This window comes from Lepisosteus platostomus, chromosome 13 (assembly GCF_059453375.1).
Source record: "Lepisosteus platostomus isolate fLepPlt1 chromosome 13, fLepPlt1.hap1, whole genome shotgun sequence".
Taxonomy (NCBI): Eukaryota; Metazoa; Chordata; class Actinopteri; order Semionotiformes; family Lepisosteidae; genus Lepisosteus; species Lepisosteus platostomus.
The window spans coordinates 9,724,407-9,738,423 of record NC_142623.1 but is presented as its reverse complement, the minus strand read 5'-3'; the positions used below and the strand labels follow the sequence as shown (position 1 = coordinate 9,738,423).

The following is a 14,017-nucleotide window of genomic DNA, read 5'->3' as shown; positions in this document are numbered from 1 at the left end:
TAGAAAGGACTGTGCTTACATTAGCATTCCTTGCGGGTATATATTCATACTCAAATTGATAAAAATAGGTGCTATACAGTAAAGAATTGCTCACAAAATAATCCTATTTTTGTCACTCATGGAACTGTATCAGTAATGAGTTTTGTTCACTTTAGGAACATTCCCTATGAGTGCTCCTTTTCTCAAACTTCACATTAGATTTGCCTTTTCTTTGGAATCAGGCCACCTATCTGTTTAAGAGAAGATACAACTGTTAGACTGTTATGCTGACATGCTGGGAGGCAGCAGAGGGGAAGGAGTGGCTCAAAACATCCAAGCGTTTTCTTCTGTGACTGAGTTTCCCCAGGAGGCAGAGCACAACTAGCAGGGGAAGGGTGGGATTAGTCTGCTAGGGATCTCGGATTTCTGTTAAACAGCAACTCTCAGGATTCACCGAGAGCCCACAGACTAGCAGTGACATCGGAGAAAAAAAAAATTCTTCCAGTTGCAATTAACTCTCCTGTCAGTCACTACAGAGCTTGCAATGTGATAATGTGCAATGGCTCTGGGGGTGGCTGTGTTACAGGTACATATGTCCCCTTCTCTCTCAAGTGGTATAGAAGGCAATGCTAGAGAGCTGAGTCTAAGATCAGCTAGAGAATGCAAACCAAACTGGATGATTATACCACGGAAAAACAAAATCGCCAAAACCAAATTTAAAAGAAAAAGAATGATCAAACCACTGTGAGACCATGTTCTCTAGTTAGGTAGAGGTGACACATTGGAGGTCAGTACAGTGCAGCGAGTGGTCAGTCTACAGAGACTGTGAGAAGATGGGTTCTAGCTCAGCCAAGAGAGAACGAAAAAAGAAAATGGTTTCCGAACGGTCTCTTTCCTTTCAGGATGGTGGACGCTCTGCATCAAGGGTGGTGAAAACAGAATTGGTGATTCCCTCAGACTCCCGGAGGAGCAGCTTCTTAGAAAAGCTGTTACAGCTGCAGCCAAAGAGGAACAAACAGCCCTATCCTCTCTGCTTCCTGTTTGCACACGCGAGCCTACAACCGACCCCAGCCGATCGGGCTGAATGCGAGAAACAATGACTGAGTAAAACTGCAGGGCTATAGAGCTTCTTCAAGTAAGGAGCAATGCTTTACAACTTCAGAGCAGCTAGCAGGAACGAGATGGTGCTTGGAGGATAAAATGGATATGGAAGCTGTAGAGCCAAAGAGTACTGCTTGAGGAATAATGCAGATACATCCCAAAAAATTTAGTGGGTCTAGAAAACGCAGGTAAAAAAAAGACCACTCCACTGAGCCTCAAAAAAGTACATTCAGCCATGCAAACAAAGCCGGTGTAGTAGAGTGAACCGCAGGATGAGGCAGACATTTAGAAATATTAAGGAAAAGATGTGGATGAAAAGAAAATGTCAGGTATTTTGAATAGCTGTTTTATACAGGTGCACACTAAGGAAGATAAGTAAGGAACAGGGAAATGCTCAGGTTTGAGCCTTGGTGTAACAGAGGCTTAAGTGTTACAGGTATTAAATGCATTTAAATGGCTGATGGTATTGTTCTCAAGGGGACAGGGATCTTTCAGGGGTCATTCATAACAGGAGTTGTCCCCACTGATCAGATAATTGCTATAGCTGTACCTGGGAAAAAATTAGCTCGATAACAACAAACCAGTGAGTCTTGTCTGAAATAAATATAAAATTACAAAGAAGTTATTTGGGAGAATATATAAATGTTAATTATGTTAGTGATAAACATTTTGGATTTAGAAATGTCAGATCCTGTTTAACTAACAAGGCAGACTGAGCAAGCAACAACAGTGAAAAAATTAAATGGAGAGCTTATGATATGTTAGATATTTAGATTTCCAGAAATCAAATAACACATTTCCAGAAAAAAGGTTGTATCTCAAGATGAGTGATATAGGAAACAAAAGTCATGTGTGAGGACGCATTCAGATTAGATAGCCTACTCATCCTAATTTATATTAGACATGCAGACAGTGGCATAGGTAGTAAACATGGAATTGTTGGAAGAGAAATACAACACATTTTTACTACTGCAAGGAATCAGCAGCAAAAAAAACTAAGAACATAAGAGCTCAAACAGAATATATGAAAAAAGTGAGAAATGGTGAGCAGGCAGAACGTTTTTTACACAAAAGTGGTGGATATTTGGAACTACCAATGTCATTGAACCTTTAGAAAGCAGTGAATGAGATGCTGAAATCAATTAGATACTATGAAAACAATCAATGTGCAATGCTGTGAAAGACATACAGAAGATGCATATAGAAGCTATATTACTATTTTAACTATATTACTATACTGTATATGATATAACCGAAATAGTATTAACATTGACATTTACAGGGTACTGTTTGCAGGCAGGAACAGATACATTTTAAATATCAAATGTAGATACTGTACTAGAAGCAGCAACACACAAGAAAGGGGTTTATTAATACATTTTTCGCACACATCTCTAGACTTGTATAGGGAACGTACTATAAAAACCGAGGGAATCCTTGTGCAACCGTTAAATGAGTATAATTATGGCCAGCAGTCACATCCCCCTGCAACTCACAACTGGCAGCCCACTGAAGCTAAGCAGGTGTGAGCCTGGTCAGTAGCTGGATGGAGACCTCCTGGGAAAAACTAAGGTTGCTGATGGAAGAGGTGTTAGTGGGGCCAGCAGGGGGCGCTCACCCTGCACTGTATGTGGGTCCTAATGCTCCAGCATAGTGATGGGGGCACTATACTGTGAAAAGGCGCTGTCCTTCAGATGAGACGTAAAACCAAAGTCCTGACTCTCAATGGTCATTAAACATCCCAGGGCGTTTCTCGAAAAGAGTAGGGGTGTAACCCCGGCGTCCCAGCCAAATTTCCCATTGGCCCTTACCAATCATGGCTTCCTAATAATCCCAATCATTACTCTGTTCTCATCCCCACTGATAGCCTATGTGTGGTGAGCATACTGGCGCACTGCTGTCGGATCATCTACTGTAGGTGGGGCTGCATATTGGTGGTGGTGGAGTGAGTCCCCATTACTTTGAGTGGAGCGCAGAAAAGCGCTATATAAGTGTAAGCAATTAATTAAAATTAACATAAGCAAAGTTACACAATGTACAAGTTAGACCTCATTTGTAATATAGTGTGCAAGTTTGGTCACTATACTACAAAAAGTGAATTGCTACATAAAACATCAAGGAAAGCCATGAGACATTCTGGGTCTGGAAAGAATTCAGGGGCGACTTCATGATCAACAACTAGAAGCAGTAAACAGAAGTGGAAATTAAGTTTAGAAAAACTCTGGACAGATAATGAGACCTCTCGTCTGTATACAGATAGTTATGGGGTTCTGGATCAAAATCACAAGCTATGTTGTCAAAGGTAATGTAAGAAATGATTGCACAAGATTCTTTGAGAGGGTAGCCATTAGCAACCAAATGAGCATGATGGGGGTAAATAACGCTAAGTCTTTCATATACTGTATTTTCTTTCCACTTGAGTTCTTGGCCGCTTAATCAGAATAGTTTTGTACTAAACGGAACAAATCAGACACTACCTCAAGAACTGAAGCAGGTAGAGAGGACTTGTCTCCTGAATTAGCTCTGCTCACCACAATGTACCAAGTGTTTTTAAAATGGGTTGAATGGACTTTTCCTGCTTGTACCTTTATTACTTTTTCTCTGAAGAAAAGCCCATAGTTTCTTTCTGGTGAGACAATGTCTGCACATTGTTGCTCTGGTTTCAGTTCCTCATGTTAAACAATTCATTTGCAGTCATCATTCACAGAGATTCTCAGAAGTACCTTTGGACTGAAAGGAAGTTTGGTTTCATCATTACAGTAATCTTCGCAAGGCTTTGCGTTACACTAACGAAAAAGAATGAGTTATTTTTGTTGAACAGGTAAGCTCACTTTTATTATTATCTTGTCTAGCAGTTTTTACCACAGCATCTTATAATATAGCTTTCCACTTTGACACCGGACTACTAAACACTCTGCATCTCACCACTGTAACACTGAGCAATCATAAAACAGCAGGTCAGCTCTGCAAACACACTGCAACCTTGCACTCTAAGAATTAGTTATTGAACACAGTGCAGCACAGTGACCTGTTCGAAGAAGCGTACCGTGTTCCGCACTACATTTTTCATATCAATTAATGTTAATGGATTTCAGTTTTATCAACTGAGATGGAAATTCAGCCTTACAAGCTAAGGAGGAATGCAAGGGCCAAAGGGTTTGTGATCAGGATGATGGTTTGCTCCCACGAAGGCAGCAGTGAACAATGGACTCGTGTGTTCAGCGGAAAAGAGCCGACGACTGTTCAGGGATGGACTCTGCACAACAGCTCCTTGTGTCTGACTCCATGGGAGGCCGGGGGCTAACTGGAATAGCCCATCTTTCACGTGTGCGCAGACCTCAACGGATCTATTCAACGGCCCACACCATGCAAAGTTTAACTTCACCATTACATCTAGTGAATATATCCACCGGTGATTTCACATGCTATTGTCCCTCGAATAATAACCTACTGTGCATGTTTATGTTTGGTATGTCATTATCATTTCATTGCTTAATCGAACTCATTAATCCAAAAAATACTGTACAGCCTCTGAAAAGACCCTCCATGTCTGCACATTACAAAATATGTGGGGCAAATGACTGCAGTATCACAAAGCATCACCTCAAGCTGTTGCACCCTAGGACACCTATCCCCATGCAGTGTGGACTGGAAAGGCCACTGTGTATAGGAACATTTATGAGGACCAGCAACAAGTAAGAGCAGCAATAACAGGAAGCTGTAGCTGTAGCTTTTCCCCAGAATTCCTCTCAGGAACAGATCAGAAAATCCAGTCACGTGCTGTGATTTTTTTACATGTGGTTTGGGGTAGAACTACATATCACTGCCCCTTGCATGTTTGACTTTATCATTTCTTTTCTTTTTAATTTCCTTCATTATAAATGTGTTTACATACCAGGAGGTGCAATGAGCAACTTCAACTCGTAGGCAATCAAATCTCAGAGTTTACCACTTCTTTGGTCATTTTTGTTCATCTTAGTGATTTCGTGAGTGGAAAGCTTATTGATCCAGCTGCTCTAATGAACTCCTGCTGCTGAATAACAGACCAGTGTCTAACAAAGAAACCAAGGTATTGGCTTCAACACCACAGATCGTTGAGTAGATTGTTCCAGAATGCCATAATGTTTTGTTAAACAAATTGTCCCCTCTTGGTTTTAATTGTACTTTCAAGTAGTAACAGACTTCTACAGCCATGGTCTTCAATAGCTAGCAAAAAGGCAATGACAGTTCTCTGGAAGCATCTATTTACTTGGTATCTGAGATTTGTCCATTCAACCATCCATCCATTTTCCACCTGCTTCTTCCAATTCAGGATGGCAGAGGAGCCGGAGTCTATCCCAATGGGTACAAGGCAGGGAACACCCTGGACAGGACACCACTCCACTCCATCTCAGGGCACACATGGACACAAACACTTTCACACCAGATCCAATTTGCCCAAAAGCTAATTAACCTACCAGTATGTTTTTTATGCTGGGCATGGGGGGAATCGGAACACACAGAGGAAACCCCCCTGAACATGAGGAGAATATGCAAACTCCACACAAACAGCACCTTGGAATTGAACTCAGGGTCCCAGTGCTGCTAACCACTTCACCACTGTGCTACCCCATCTGAGAATGATATTTTTTTAATGTTGCGACCTCGAGGAAAATATTGCGCGAGGGCACGCTCAAAATGAAATTGGAACTCTACAATTCTTATTCATGATCGGTCACAAAATAAAGCAGCAGTACTGATATTGTCAAACACCGTGTGGGACGCTGAGCAATCTGTCATTGCTGTCCCAAGTTTTCTGTTGGTTTCATGTTCAGTTCAGAACATGAAAAAAGACTGATAGCAGAATTTATAACTGATAGACCAACTGCTGATGGTTTGAAAACTCCAGCTCATTAATTGCTGTAGGTGAAGTACACAGGCCCAGTTGGAAACCAATTTAAAAGAATATAGATTTAAATTAAATACTGACACCATCCCTATCAGTTTAACTCACTATATTTGGGGTGCGTATTCATACTGACAGGATCTGTGTCCCCTTACAGGAGACAGCTTAGTTTCCATGACAATTTTCTAGTGGATCACCAAAGTATCCCAGTTGAATAAAACTGAGCTGATTGGTTTTGGACTCTGGATTAACATAATCTGGGATGACCTTGAACACTTTCTGTCCTGTTCTGGAAGGGATTTAACAGCAAGCCTCCTCACTTCTGACTACTCCTCTAGGCAACCTGCCTCACACAATATGGGATCCCAAATGGACAGCAGGTTAGCAAGGTAGTCAAGTGCTAGGATATTGTCAGCTTCAACAATAACCATAGTTAGAGTCGTTCCAGGTACCCATCTACAATATGTCAAATAGTACACCTTAGCAGTAAGAAAGGCTGTAGCATGATGATATCCTGTCTATGAATCTATTGCCTACATAGAAAACAGACTGATTTGCAACCATACATACTGTGATACAGCCATTATGTGCTAGAGACTACGCTATTCAACAGATCAGATAGATAAGCGAGAAATTGCTCCTCCAACCTTACTAAGGAAAGATCAACTATTACTATTTAATTACAGAGTGGACACTGGGATTCACAGCTCTACACTGTATAACATGGGATCTTTAAGATAATGCAGTCAGAACCTCAGTTTAACATCTCATCCAAAGGACACCACCTCCTACAGGACAATGTCCCCTGTCACCAAACCAGTGGAGCACTGGTTTGGAAATTCTGGTCCAGAGAGATAAGTGCCATTTACTCCCAACCCGGTACTAGCCTGTTTCAGGCTCGTTCAGCATCTGAGATATGGTGAGATCTGTAACAGCCAATGAACATCGAAGAACCTCCAATCTCCTTTTGCACTGCCAAGCTATTGTACAGAAACAGCGCAAGAAAACAAAGGAGGTCTTAAATTAGGTATAATGCAGGTGATCAAACCCATACCGTGTCGCATACTGCTTACGTTCATTTACTTTTCTTCATAAAGTATTTTGCCTTTTCCCAAGACTGCAAGATAGACATCAGTGTTCAGGAGTGCAATGCTGTCTTGGGCTACTCTCAGTCTTAATGTACAGTAAATGGCTGTACTACAGTGTCAGGTCTAAATAATAGACTGATGTCCTCCACAAACACATTCTTTGAGAGCTTGGAAACCCAGAGAAAGGGCAGTTCAGCCTCACACATCCCAAACACACACCCTCTGCCAAATTCCAAATGTCTTCCTCCACAGGCCACTTCAAACAGTCACCAATAAGAATCGTTATTCTGGGTATCATTATGATGAAAGCACTAATAGAGTTAAAATACTACTATAAAAATAATAATAATTAATGGAACAAGTAAAGGTTTATTCCATGCTGCAAAGAGAAGAAAAGAGAAACCCGAAGAAGGTTCCACAGCCAAAACGTCTTTTTTCTTCTCTTTTCAGCACGAAAAAAAACTTTACTTGTTTCTTTGAAGCCTATGCATGCTGATGCAGCTACCCACCTGAAATACTCTAACAATTAATGACTGAGCAAAATAAAAAAGACAAATAACTAATCTACAAAGTTGTCAGAAGAGCATCTCCAATGTAAAAAAATAGCTCCCAACTTAATATCAAAGGTAATATGACAATGACTGGAAAATTGCAAAAGCACTTAATGTTAACATTTTGAAAATATTCCACTTTTGCTTTGCACTGTGAGTATGATCAGATAAATCTCTTACAAACAGTCCTTGAAAATTAAGTTGGGTCAGAAGCCACTTGCTAAGACTTTTGTCAGTAGCAAGGATGCTTGATTCTTAAATTCTTCACTTTCAGAAAAATAACACATTTATTTGACAAGATCTGAGGTTTTTTACATTTCCCACCATTTATGAGCACTTCATGTAACATGGCTATTGCACAATAATTAAAACATGCCAGTTTAGTGAATGTTTTCCTTTCTGGCAACCAGCCGGACTGCAAATGCAAATCATTTTCCTGTTGTTGTGCTCTTCGCATGAAAGATAATGGTACTGTATAAGGCTGCTAAAGCAAAATCAAGTTTTCAGTTTTGATATAGTGGGGCTCTGGAAAGAGAAAAGTCACCAAAATTACTGCTGAAGTGCCTCAGTGTGCTTACATCTAAACAGACAAAAGCGTTATGCATTCTGAGGATACAGTGGGCTTTATGTTATCGTGACCTGGAAAAATGAATAAATCTTCTCCCCCATTTCGACAAACCTCTAACACTTTTTCTCAAGTGTAGGCAAGCTGTTTCGCGACGCTGTCAAAGGTTGTTTAAACAAACCAATTGACTTTGAAAGGCAAGACCCTTCTGTACGGTATTGTGAGTGAAGCACAAAAGTGAAAGAGAAGGAGCACACCTTTGCAAAGTACAAGCCAAGGGAATTGTAAAGTACTAGTATTACAGATTTATCCAGAAGGCCTTCAGATCCTGGCACTGTGAATTATTGTTTACTGACACTGACATTTACTTACATTACATTGTATTGTACATTACATCATTTGAAGTAATTTATTGTTTACTGATACTACTGATACTGGGGATATTACATTCCTATCTGGATGCCATTTTTCCCTACCATGTTTGACACTGGCCATTTATGCAGACAACAGAAATAACGAAAAACAAGTTAAGAGATAAGAAAACAATCAGACATAGCAAAATAAAACTCCCTGTCAGGTTACCTACAGTATGCAAGACGAGCGCAGTTAGACTAACCTTGGAAAGCTTTCGCCTCTGTCGTCAGAGCCTAGGAATGGTCCCAACTCAACGCCTGCATGAAAAACAAAAAATAAAATCTTTTTAAATTGAACTTTTGAGTTTTCGGAATGTGAAACGAGTAGCTTAAAGAAAAAAAAAATCTTCATCTGCATTTCCTGTAACAGTGACAGGGGCACAACCACGGAAACAGACCCACAACAGCAATAAAGGTCAGCTGCTTAAATTTAGGACTCCTCTGTGGCTGTGCAGGCCTGGCCTGGAGTGCACAGTTAACTCTCCAGCCTAAATGTCACGGGCACAAGCAGGGCTCTTCCAGGTGCTGACAGTGGCAGGACAGGCCCAGCTGTGGCAGGCTGGAGGAAGGCACAAAGACTGGGGGAACCTTGGAGTACTGGGGATATTACACTCCTATCTAGATGCTGGTCTTCACTTGCCAAATCACAAAAACCAAGTTAAGAGGTAAGAAGACAAGCAAAGACGACAAATTAAAACGTCAATAAACCAGAACAAAAGTTAGAAGCAAACATCACAGTAATGCATTTTTAAACAAAAACAAAAAACTTTAGACAAAAACTTTCACCAGACTCCGAGTCTATATTGTGCATGGGCAGGGGATTCCAGAATTCCTTTCCAGAGTCTGGGAGAGCCCTGTCACACAGACTGCAGTTTGCAGGTGAGGACAATTTATACACTGGATGTAACAGAATATAAGTCATATAAATGAATAATCAGTATGTTCATTAAAAGCCACCAATATGTAAGACAGCACTGCCATAGTGAGACAAACGCCTCTGAATAGCCCACTTCCCCACCGCAATTCTACACTCCAGTATAAATATCAGCCTTCTGTGTGAGCGAAACCATGTGTCCACAAGACCCATGTCGCCAGATTCTGCTCAGATCCACGTCGCCAGATTCTGCTCAGATCCATGTCGCCAGATTCTGCTCACCCTATGCCATTCAGGGCTTTGTGTCACGTCATGTAGATCAAGGGTGCTTACTTCAGTGTTGCACGATCCTGCACGCAGTATATTAATATGAGGACTGAAAAAAGATCAACAGCTCTGCTAAAAAAAAGACCTTATTAAGAAACATCAAAATGAAGTCCCACAATAAACAACTAAACTGCACATATCTGGTTAACGGCTAAAGCTGAACTCCAACCTAATGGATTTTCACACTGTCATTCTACTGCTAAATGTCAAAAGTGTCATTGCTAATGCCATTAAGTTAATAAAAAAATAGGGATTTTTTTGCAAAACATCAAAATAATCCTCAATTTCTTAACTGCTTTATCCAGTATAGGGTCACAAGGGAGCTGAAGCCTATCCCAGCAAGCAACAGGCACGTGATGGGTATACACCCTGGACAGCAACCAAGTCAATCTCAGGGCACACACAGACACACTTACACCAGGGCCAATTTTCCCAGAAACCAAACTCTACCCAGAGAGCACCTCATGCCCAGAATTAAACCCAGGGCCCCAGCACTGCAAGGCAGCAATGCTAACGCTAACAGCTGTGTCACTGTGCCGCCCAGCAAATCCATCTAAACGCCAAATATCATAATCGGTTTTGGTCCCCACCTTGCAAGGAAAACATTATTACTCTAGGACAAAAAAGGGAGCCAGACTAATTCCTAATTGGAAGGGAATCTGCACAAAAGAAGGGAATCTGTTCAGCCTGAAATTAAGATGTGGGGATGTGACAGCTTGAGGACTTTACTGAAATATTAAAAATCCTAAAAGGTATGATCAGAGTTAATCCTGGTTGTAAAGCCACTGACTTAGAAGCCTTTATGAAAGGGCCTGATGAAATTATTGGATCATTAAACTACTAGCAAAACAACAAGCACAAAGGGTTGAGCTCACTGCAATTGAGCTCATTTGCCATATTTCATATTTTCTTAATAATATTTCTTCTCTTAAGTTGCACCTTTCACATTAAAAACACCTCAAAGTGCTTTATAAGCCATGAAGCCATGGCAGAAGGTGAGGACACTATTCCCGGTGTCCAATGGAAGATTGCCCCACAGTGTAGCAGCAAATGCCTAACATTTTCAAGCAAGCCAATCTCACACCATCTCTACCTGGCTTCTCTCATGACTGTCTCATTGATGAGCCACTGCAGCATTTGTTATCTCATGCAAGAAGGGTGCAGCTCTGCTCTACTCCTGCTGGGATTCAATCACAGTCTCTTGCAGCCTCTTAACACACACAGCGTTACTCCGTAGACACTCCACTGCAGCAGAGCAGGTCATGTGCTCCTGGAGATTTTTTTTATGCTCAATGCATTTCCTTTGCCTGGAATTCAACTTAAAGTAAGCGAATGTGACTATTATAGATTAATCATCTAAGTTTCAAACGGGCAATTTGATTTCTGCAAAGGTCTGCACCCTGTTACACATGCATATTCAGCGCCGATTGTCACAGAAGTAAGCCACCCAATGCTTTCTGCTTCTTAACACTTAAGATTCTCACTAAACCGCTGAGCTCATGGCAATTTCAGATATGCTGCTCTGACTTTGGTTTCGTGAGTGGCATCGAACATGCTGTGGGCGCAGTTGTGTTTTCAAGGTCCTGAAACTCAATATTAAATATGCAAATACAGCACAAAACTAAAACACATCAATCTTACTGCTCAAGTGACAGTTATCCCAAAGACTGAGCATGTAATGAAAACATGAACAACCACCTCACTTTAAAATTCCTCCTATGAACTGCACACAGTTTGCTACTGACACACTGAAAGGTAAACCTTGACTGCAGCACATTTGTATTTAGATCCTTTTTTTGCAAAGATGATAAACATTGTAAAAATGATTAAAACTAGTTTCAAGTAAACTTTTTCCTTATAATTCTACCTTTAGTAAAAATAATCTCTTTCAAATATGCTTTACCTGTTAGTCCTGATGGATTTGACAGACTGGGATTATTTTTTTTTATCCCTTTGAAAAACAAACACAAAAGATCAGTCATTTCCACAGACCCCTCATAGTAAACTGAGGGTTTCATCCTCTAACCCACTGAAACTAAGCAGGTGTGAGCCTGGCCAGTACCTGGATGGGAGAAACTAAGGAAAAACTGGGAAAAACTAAGGTTGCTGCTGCAAGTGGTGTCAGCAGGGAGCGTTCACTGTGTGGGTCCTAATGACCTCCAAATTGGCTTCATCAATCTGCTCTCCTCCCCACTGAGAGCTGGTGTGTGGTGAGCATTCTGGGGCACTATGGCTGCTGTCGCATCACCCAGGTGAGGGCTGCACATTATAATATATATTCTATAACATTACTTTATTAACCCTTTACAATTTCTTGCATTAGGAATTATCTTTTTGCATACCCCAGCTTGCTCTCCATGAGACACAGACACAGACAGGGAGAGAGCCTGGGGTCAGAGCGCAGGGTCAGCCATTGTACAGCACCCCTGGAGCAGTTGGGGTTAAGGGCCTTGCTCAGGAGCCCAACGGAGTAGGATTCCTCTGCCAGCTGCGGGATTTGAACCGGCAACCTTCCAGCCACAGGCACAGATCCTTAGCCACAGAGCCACCGCTCCGCCCACCTCCACCATTAGTGGTGGTGGATGGGATTCTCCATTACCTGTAAAGTGTTTTGAGTGGAGTGCCCAGAAAAGCACTATATACATGTAAGCAATTAATTACCATTATTAACTCACATGGGCTGAGCACTGAAAACTACATTAATGGAAGAAAATTGCACTTTAATAAGGTCACAGGAGTTGAAGCTCAACTGTTGTCAAATTCACTGCATTTGACTTGGAATGCCTATATTTTCCTTGACGTTTGATGAAGAATGCAAAGTTAAAAACATCTCTGTCTGACTGCAAAGTGTATTTCTTTAAGTGTAGCAGCCTGAGGAGATTCACACGTCGAAAAACTTTAACCACAGTCAATGGGCTGCTGCTATCAAGCACCGCAGTCCACAGCAATCACAAGGTGTTCGGCATGTGAACAGTGAAAATACCCATGCATCTAACATAACCACACTTCTGCCTTGTTCTATAGTAGGTTCTTCTACAGAGGTGGAAATGACTTAACATCCGAATTCAGGCAAGCGAATTTCACTGACTTTCCCTATTGCTCTCTGAAAATGATTTGGCTAGCTCTTTTTTTGGTGGCTACTGCATGTGCTTGGCATGGCATTGGATTGAAATGAAATAAATGCAACTATTTAAATAGATAGTGTCTCCAGGGAGACAAGAATGCTATTACTCCTTTTAACCCTTCACTTTGCGGTAAAACACAGATAAGAGATATCATTTGAGATGATGATGGAATGGAACTGCAGAGACCACTGAAAATGACACACAACAACCAGACAGAGAAACAACAGATCACCTGCCCTTTGCTTCTGTGCCCTGTGTGAAGGTCTAGCACATCTTTCAGTCTGTTATATGCACAACAGTATTAACAAAGGCAATTCATAAGTTCCACTAGTTTCGCACAGTATAACTGGTCCTTGCCCTCTAATACTCTAAGCCACAAGTACGGTATCTTGAGCAACTTCCAGAAACAATAACTGAGTGCTTCAAGCTGTGGCTGAGAATGGCGGCAAGAGGGACGAACAGCAACAGGAAGACACAGTCATGGCGAGTCCGAGATCTGAGAGAAACAAATGTTTTTGTTAAGTCCCAGTGGCCACCAATTATCTTTTGAAGATTGCTCAGGAAAGGGCTTGTCTGTTAAGCACTTAACATTCTTAGGCTGCTGCTTCCTCTGTGGCTGTGGCTGCCGCAGTGGAAGGGAGCAATGGGGACTTGGGCAGCTCATTCCACACCGAGCCCACTTGTGCTGTGGCGTTGGACCAGACGCATTTCAACACGCAGCTTCTCCAGTGGATAACACTGCACATTTCAATTTTCTGCCCCCGATTAGAACAGCACTCATGAAACCAGAAAAAAACGTTACAAAAGGGAAGAGGCCATTCGATCCTTGGGCGTATTTTCATCACTAGCACCTTATTGATCGAAAGATCTTGTCGAGAAGCATCTTAAAGGGGTCCCAGAACACTGTCTGCTTCAACAACATGGCTGTGCAATTTGTTTCACACACCTACCCTTTGTGTTTCAGTCCTAAACACGTGCCCCCTTGGTTTCCATTTGTCTTGAAAGGTCCGTGTTTCACTTTTGGTTTTGGGTAAGACCCTTCTCAGACTCTGCCTACACCTTTCACAATTCAAAATCTTTGTAGCCAGTCTCTTTTGCTTTTCTTGCTC

The 14,017-nt window shown here is 41.5% G+C and overlaps 1 protein-coding gene across 9 annotated transcripts in view; it reads right to left on the bottom strand.

The window, feature by feature from the left end:
* Nucleotides 1–14,017, bottom strand: part of yrk (Yes-related kinase) — a 64,938-nt gene that overhangs the window by 36,351 nt on the left and 14,570 nt on the right. For 8 of the 9 annotated variants that reach the window (XM_088603058.1, XM_088603056.1, XM_088603055.1 and 5 more), the window contains one exon: nucleotides 8,786–8,840. The exons of the other annotated variant lie outside the window; for it this stretch is intronic. The gene's annotated coding sequence lies outside the window, so the exon portion shown is untranslated. The remainder of the gene's footprint in view (nucleotides 1–8,785; nucleotides 8,841–14,017) is intronic. 9 annotated transcript variants of the gene reach the window in all.